General features: G+C 45.8%; 1 pseudogene; it reads left to right on the top strand.

Moving 5' to 3' along the window:
- LOC119361426 overlaps nucleotides 1–8270 on the top strand; it is an 8916-nt pseudogene extending 646 nt beyond the window's left edge.
- Nucleotides 8271–8572: the final 302 nt, after the last annotated feature.

Raw genomic sequence — 8572 nt, 5'->3', positions numbered from 1 at the left:
TACAGACTAATGAGCATCGATCCAGGCATAAAACCGTGAAAAAGGCTTACACTGAAATCATGTTTTCATTGATGTAAATACTAGAAGAAGACTACCAAATTGTCCATCTTTGACAAGGCAGATCAGTTTTTTTAATTTAATATAGCAAAATTAGGTACACAGTAGTACCTATATTGATTCTAATCCAATTTTCATGTGCATCAACCAAGGATCATTCATGTTAGACAATTTGTTTGAGAGATTTGAAGTTGAAGTTGATGAGAGAGGTGGTAGAAGACGTCATGTTCACATAGCTGAGAGCATCAAGCCATGAACCAATTGGCTTGGAAATTTTATGAATTGATTGAGCTATCTTTCTCTTCAAGTCTACACAAACACAATTAGACCATCTAGAAAATTCTAGTTAGTTTTCAATGCCTATCGCTCTACATCTCTAAGACACAAACTAATCAAATCCTGAAATAAACTAACCTTTTTTCCTCATCCGAGCGGCCGGCCAATGCACCTGTGAATCAGTGCGGCAGCACTTCCCTGTCGCATTCCCTTCTCGACGGTAGCCGATCTACAAGGCGGCCGGCTGCAGCGAGCATGTGTTCCGGATCGCAAGAACTAGCAGATCGAAAACGAAGCGATTAGAGGAGATGGAACTACCGTGAGTACGTGTGTCTTGAGCCTGGGTCCTTCTCTTCCATTTTGGGCTTTTTATTTATTCATATTTGGGCATTCTCTCCCACAGATTACTACTAATTGCATAATACAAGTCGTTCATGGGCTTTGAGCCTTTGATTATGGGAGCCACAGGGGGGCGAGACAAGCCACAAATCGTCTGCGTATGCAAAAAAAGCTGCTATACCTAATCGCTATCAAGGGGCAACGTGATCGATAGGGGGGGAGACCCCCCTCCCCCCCCTTAAATCGTCCCTGCCTCATACCCGCCCCAAACACTCGGGCGGGCTTCCCGGACGGACGAGAAAGTGCCACGCAGCCGCGTCTAGCAAATCCGGCACAAATACCCGGACTGACAGGCACTCCTCGTATCTAGCACATATCTGGGGCAGATATGGGGATGCTCAGACGCGTCCGAACGTGGGCGACACGTAGGACTGACCGCAGGGGCCCACCTGGTGACACACTGAGACCGTTGGTCCGACGGCCGCCTGCTTCCCTTCCATGCCGCGTGGCGCCGCTACAGCAATGCCGCCCGAGGGAGCAAGTCTGACTATTTAACTCGGACAGCGGCAACCCAACCCTAGCCTGTCCCATTCCTTTCATCTCCCTCCCACCCACGCCACCAACTTTCATTTGCTCGTCGTAGCCGCTAGACATGGCCGGCCAGAGGATCACCACATACACCATATTGACGCCAGAGCACACCTTGTAGTTGCCGAAGGAGATCCGATCCTGGCGTGTTGCTCGTATCACTGTCGGCCTTCATCGGATTCGCCGGAGCCAACGGAGAAGGAGGAGGAGGCGGAGCTGGATGAGGACGACACTGCCATGAAGGAGGAGGAACAAGAGCCGGCGGAGGAGGACGCGTTCGAGGAGGAGGCAGCGGAGCCGTATGAGGACGGCACTGCCATGGAGAAGGAGGAACCGGAGCCGACGGAGGATGATGCGTTCGAGGAGGAACCATAGGTGTCGTCGGAGGCGGATCCGGTTTCTGCCTCTTCGACGTGGCCTACGACATGGAGGAGTTTGAGGGGTCCCAGATGGAGAAGATGGCGGAGCAACGGCCCTCCTCGAGTCCTTCGAGTAGGAGCACGAGGTGAGGCGAATCGCTGAGCTCTTCACCGAGCTTGAGGAGGAAGACCCGGCCGTGCGCCCGGCCAGCAATGACCACGAGGCTGGCGGCTCCGGCACCAACACCATCAACATCTCCGATGATGGGGACTAGTAGTTTAGTAGTTGATAGCAGTAGGCGTAGATCATATGCCGTTGCATGAGTTTGTATGAAAATGATAATCCAATATGTCTATTGTGGTTGTTTGTGATGAAATTTGGGGTATGCCTGGTAGCCATCCGCGGACGCTCTCGAACGCCGCCGCGGGCGTTTGGCAACTCGTATTAGGTATGTGCGGTTGTAGATACTCTTATTCAACATGCACCCACTTCAATAGTAAACTGAAAAAGATACTAGAAAAAAAAACGCTGAAAAATTAGGGTATCAAACTTTATTGACCATCATATTCATGTGTGAAGTTTTTTGAAGGAATGCCACCTCTGAGGTATTCCATAGTGAAGAAAAATGCAATCCGACCTTGCTTTTTATTCAAATAGTGTTTCCAAATATATTAGTATTTTTGCTCAGAATGCCATGTATGTCATTTCTTCATGAAACTTCATGCACGAGTATACCAGTCGGCCAGATATGTTAGAAAATAAAATCAGCTTTTTTATTTTCCCTTTTTTTGAATTTACTATTCATAAGGGGTTCCGTGGAACCAACATGTTCACCAAATCCACGCTCAATATCAGTAATAGGCATATTCTGTTTGATGCAGAGTTTTTTTTTTGTTTGCTTGAAAGCAGCTGGATTTCAGCCTTTGAGAAGTTAATTCTCACATTTGGAAATATCATCCATTCTCACAAGCTCAGCTCGATCACCTAAATAAAGTGGGAAATTTCATTTGAGTTTCTGCAAGCTCAACAAAATATACAGTGGAAAGTTCATTGCTTTTCTGTGCTCATATTACCGAAAAAGGCTTTCGCCCCGCTTTATATATAAAGCACAAAACCACAAGCATCCAATACAACCACACGTCACGCCACCGCAACACATGCACACACCCAAGACAGGATACATAGACGCTGAGCGCAGCAACACTACTCCTAGCACTACCGCCCCGAAGAAATGAAGCTACATATGACGAACCATGCGCTCAAGATGGCGCCTTCAGGAAGGATACGACGCTGGAGCGCCGCCACCGCCCGATCCAAGGATCAAAGTTTCCCCCGGAGCCGCATGACGGGCAATGAGAGCCGCGACGACGCCTTCAAGAAGGGAACGATCTTCGCCGCCGCCGGTCCGTCCGAAGATAGAGCAGGTTTTCACCTCGGCCCGCAATCACCGCCACCGAACGCCACACCCCAGCAACCACGCCGCCCACACAACCATGGTGACCGGGCAGCACCAAGGCACAGGCTTTGTCCAAGAGCACCGCGCAACCACCACCACCAGGGCCGCCGCCCCAGCATCCAAGACCTCGACACCACCTCACCCGTGACCCGCCGCTACCCCAACCGAAGATACGAGCGGAAAGAAACCGCCTTTCGCACCCCTGGGCTGCACCCAGAGGCCGGCCAAAATTGGCCTCCATCGACACGTCCTGCTGCCGGGTGCGAGATGAGCACGGTCCTAGTGCCGGGCGCGAGACGAGCATGATCCTGCTGCCGGGCGCGAGACGAGGTCGGTCCTGCTGCCGGCCGTGAGACAAGGTCAGTCCTGCTGCCGGACGTGAGACGAACTCAGTCCTACTGCCGAGCGCGAGACGAGCGATGGATCGTGGTCGAGGGATGGGCGAACCTTCGACGAAGGTAGCAACCAGACGACGAGGGTCGAAGGTCGAAACGGGCCGCCAACAGACAAGCCGATGCCGGAAAGCCAGCCGTCGCCGCAGTCAATCCGCCGAGCTGCCATGGAGCCGGCACGGCGAAGCCACCTCCTCGCCGCCGCCCATCGCCGGGACCGCAGCCACGCCGGGCTGGGGCCCCAAACCCGCGCCGCCGACCGGAAAAAAGGCAAAATCCGGCCGGCACGCACCACCACCACCACCATGCCGACGACGACGACAAGCGCAACAACCCCTGCGAGCTGCCGGTAGGCCCTTGCCGCCGCAGCCCGCGCCCCTGCTGGCGTCAAGACCAGACTAGGGCTGGCCGGACCTGACCGGAGGACCGCAGGGGCGCCACCACCAGGGGGCCAGGCAGAGAAGGCCCAGACCCCGCCTCCACGCGTGCCAGGGCCCTGCCCAGCCGCCGCCGGAAGCAGAGCCGCGAGCCCGCGCGCCAGATCCGAACCACCCCGACCGAGAGGAGGAACCGCGCGCCGCCCCCAACGCCCACAGCCCCTTCGCACGGCCGCTAGTAGTCCGCGCCTCCGCCGCCAGCTGCTGCCACCGCGCTGCCACGCCCCGTGCCCGCGCCACGCCGCCGCCCGACTCCGACGGCCCGCGCCACCAGGAACCGAGCAGGGGAAGTATAACGCCCCGCCGCCGCCGATGCTGGCCGGGCTTTGCCCGTCAGCTCGCCGAGGCGGCGGCGAGGAGAGGAGGAGGGGAAGGAGGGCCCTGGGCCGGCGGCTAGGGTTTCCCCCTCGGCGATCGCGGGAGCATCGTGGGAGGGGGAAAGGCTCGATTTTTTTCAATCTTGTAGATATCCTCTTTGTCCTAGTTCCTGCTGTGCTCATATTTGCAAATGTTTATGGCTAATTATGTGAATGCTATTTCAATGAAAAAATGGATACTTAGATCCATGTAACGGACACGTTCTTCATGGGATATGGAAATCTTTTCTGTGTCTGTGCATCACAACAGACTATTTATCCACTAGGTGCAACTATATGGAGATTTATGTATGAATGTTGACGATGTTCTACTTTTTTAACTGGGATGAAATGCTTTTTTTTGCTTGCGGGGAATGTGCGCTACATCTAATATTGTGACTGAAACTGCTGCACAGGAAGCAGGTGGAAACCAACTGTCTGTGTGGTACTTGGGGAGCTCATCAACACAGGAACTATACTATTAGGCAAGGTAGTAGTTGATGGCGGCATGTTTGTATTCTCATTGCTCTGTTATAGAAGCATTCTAGGTGTCGTTTTCATCTTGCCATTTGCCCTACTCCTCGAAAGGTCAAGAATTTTGTTTCTCGATAATTTTGTTAACAATACAAATTATTATCATGGGAAGTACTACTATAACTTTTAACCATTAACTCAAGATTGTGTATGATAAATTTGCAGAGGGAAGTGGAAAGAATTGGATACAAAGGCTCTTGTGTGGCTCTCCATCAATGCTTTTGTCGGGTATATACGCTCGATGAAATATCCTATATACATTTGCACTAAAATAAAATAATTATTTTGTTTTTATCCGGTAACTCTATATTTTGTTCAATGCTTATATAGTGTATCTTATCATATGTTCCCATCAAAATCAATCAAGCGAATTGGTTATACGTTGGTCTGAAGATGACCAAGCATACATTAGCCAACTAACTTAGTCAACTCTTTGGCTCCATGCCAAAAATTAAACTGAACCCGACTGGTCTACAACCCCCATATGCTAAAAGTCTTTTCAAATGCTCCTCGAAACAAATGGAAAAATTGTGTGCCATATTATTCCAATATCTTATGCCTTTTTTATTTCTCCGTAACCACAATAAAATATTAACAGGCTGATCCAAAACTTATGTTTAAAATTTCATAGTCAATTATATAGACCAAATGTTAAATGTGATTTGGTTACTTTTTGTTTGAGTATGTGATTAAGGAATAAGGTATATTGATATTTATAGTGATATCCTTACATTGTACAGATACTCGTTGCCTATGGCAATGTATTACTATGGGCTACATGACACAAGCGCCTCCTACGGTGTGATCTTCTCAAGTTTGACTCCGCTCTTCACGGTTGTCCTGTCAATATATCTTGGGTAATAAACAACCCTTTCCTCCACCATACAATAGCATACTCCAACTCCTTTCCTCCAATCTACTAGAGCTAGGTGCCAAAAAATCCAGCTCTAGTCTACTAATTAGTTATAGTTACTAGTAACTTCATCCCTGTGTATAAATAACTTAGTTACTTACCTTAATTACTGGATATTAAAAATGCAACTCTCAAGATATATTTTGCAGTGTGGAGAGCTTGCGCCTCAAATCCAACGAGGGCAGTGCGAAGGTGGTTGGTGCATTGTTATGTTTTGGTGGGGCTTTGCTGATTAGCCTGTACAATGGAAAGGAACTGCATCTCTTTACCCCGGTTATAAAAGGCATCACTAAGAGTTCTAATGGAGTAGCTGGAGGACAACATCATGTGAGGGGAACCTTGCTTTTGTTTGGTGATTGCATATGTTATGCATTTTGGTATCCCATATAGGTATTTCAATTTATGATATGGTGTTTTCATACTAAGGCTTGTATCTATGATTTCCCATAATAGGCATAACATGATTTGAGTTTGTTTACCCTTGTTCTTGACCGGTAACAATGAAGAATTTCTAATAATGCAGGTGAAGGTTTTAAAGGTGTACCCATGGAAACATTGGTCATCAATGTTGACTTGTGTTCTAGGTGGTTTGCAAACATGTGTCATAGGAATATTTTGAAGGAGGGACAAACTTGCTTGGCAAGTAGGATGGAACATTCAACTATTAACAATTGTCTACTCGGTAAGTCTTTTCCAGAATACGTTCAGTTTTAGAAAATCCCTTGCTATTTCCTGAATTTTCATTACTTTTGTTCAATCTAACTGATAACTCCAGTATACGTAGAAGCTAATCTTAGTTTACCAAGCAAAAATCAAGCAACACAAGCAAGATAGGTTCTGATTGTAGTCATAGGAGAACTTTTAAGGACAAGATTGGTTGGTGTTGTGGTGTATTCAACCTTTACTCTAGCTACCAGAATCAAGGAATGTTTGATTCACGGGATTGTAAGAACATGGGAATAGGAAAGACATAGATTTGGAATGTCAAGACCATCTAAGTCCTATAGGATTTTGGTTTTATTACATTGTAGAAAAAGAAAGTATTATTTCAAAGAGGTTTGAGTGGATGCTAGAAATCATATGGGAAGTAGTGCAAAGAAATAATTCAGATATAGGATTCAATCCTATGAATAAATAACCAACATAGGAAAACTTACTAAGGATTCTAATCCTCCAAATTTCCTATGAAAATCCTTTGAATCCGAGGAGCCCAATGGGCATATCGTTGTTAAAATTTAACTCGGTTCAAAGTTGTAAAACTTGCTTACAAGGACTTCCTATATGGTTTGAGATCCAACTACTTCATGATGTTGGATATTAAAAAGCATTTGTTTCTATATTTTCTCTTAACTTTATAGTTAGAAACAACAGAAAATAATGTGTCCATACTTGATTTGGAACGTAGGCTGCACTTGGCACAGCCGCCAATTATTGGTTGAATCTATACGCCGTGGAAAAGCGCGGCCCTGTTTTTTCACCAATGTTCAACACATTATCGATTGTCTTCACCATGGTTCTTGGGGCATTATTACTAGGAGAAAGCATCACGGTTGGGAGGTACGTGTATTTTGTTCTAATACTAACCTCATATTCAAAGGTTTTGCTTTTTCTTATATGTAGTTATGCATGTATTGTAATTGGACATAATGTTCCTACCCTGGGGTGTGTGTGTTCGAAATTTACTTACCATTATCTAAAAAAGTTATACAAAATTATTAAGTTTGACTTGAAGACACAATAGCCTAGGGTGAGCTCATTCTTGTGACAAATATAAAAGTGCATTTTATTAAATTACAAGAAAATGGTGCTTAAATACATTTGTCCTTATCATGATGTATGCACATACATGTAAGCGTGTCTTGTGATCAATATGATTAGTGAATGCATAATCAGGACGAAGCTAGGAATGTGATACAAAGGGGGTGGCAATGGGAAGATATAAAATTTTGTAGGGGGCAAATACAAGAATTTAGATTATTTTGAGATAATAAATAGGAGGTTGTTTGAGAAAAAAGCTAAGGGAGCATGGCCCTAGCATGCTCCCACGCTCTGTCCCTATGTATAATTGATGAGTTGTGTAAATGTAGCAACCCTATAGCCATCTAGTGGTTTGGAATAGAAGGAGTAAAAAATGTACCTTAACGAATGTTGTGATTTGGGGTCAGTTCTTTTGGCAGCTTAAAAAATAAGCCACCTGCTTCCCAACTTTTACCATAAGCCATCTCTCTTATTTATTGGGTCTTTTAAACTAATTATGGAATAACTAATTATAAGTCTCAACAAATTTCGGAGGTGACTATTTTTTAAGCTCGGAAGAGGCAACTTATTTTTTAAGCCACCCAAATGAACTGGCCCTTAGTTTAACATTTTCATTAGAAATACATCAAATATAATAGCTTGACCATTTCTTGTTTTAACATTTACACTTATATACTTTTTTGTTCCATAAGTAATATATTTTTGCTATTATATGGCAGCTTGTTAGGTAGCACATTGGTTTTCAGTGGTTTGTATATGTACCTATATGGAAAGGCCAGAGAACTCCGTGCAGAGACGACATGAGGGTCAAGCAATGAAAAGCTTCAGGCGCAACCTACCCATGACTCAAAGTTTGAGGTTCCAAGATTTGGTCCTTGATTTTTTGGGATGCTAGTCTCGAGTGAGCTTTATATTAACAGTTGATACCACTTATGGTTAACATGTGAGGTAGTAAAACAAAACGATTTGACCAATCCTAAGATGTGTGATGGTGCATTAGTATTTTCAAGTGAGGTAAGCCACTAGCAGGGTATCTTTCTTATTGGATTGTACAATTGTGATACCATATAGGACAATATCTTCAACTTCACAATACATGCACACAA

The sequence above is a fragment of the Triticum dicoccoides genome, chromosome 2B (assembly GCF_002162155.2).
Source record: "Triticum dicoccoides isolate Atlit2015 ecotype Zavitan chromosome 2B, WEW_v2.0, whole genome shotgun sequence".
NCBI lineage: Eukaryota > Viridiplantae > Streptophyta > Magnoliopsida > Poales > Poaceae > Triticum > Triticum dicoccoides.
This window is presented reverse-complemented; position numbering and strand designations above follow the sequence as displayed.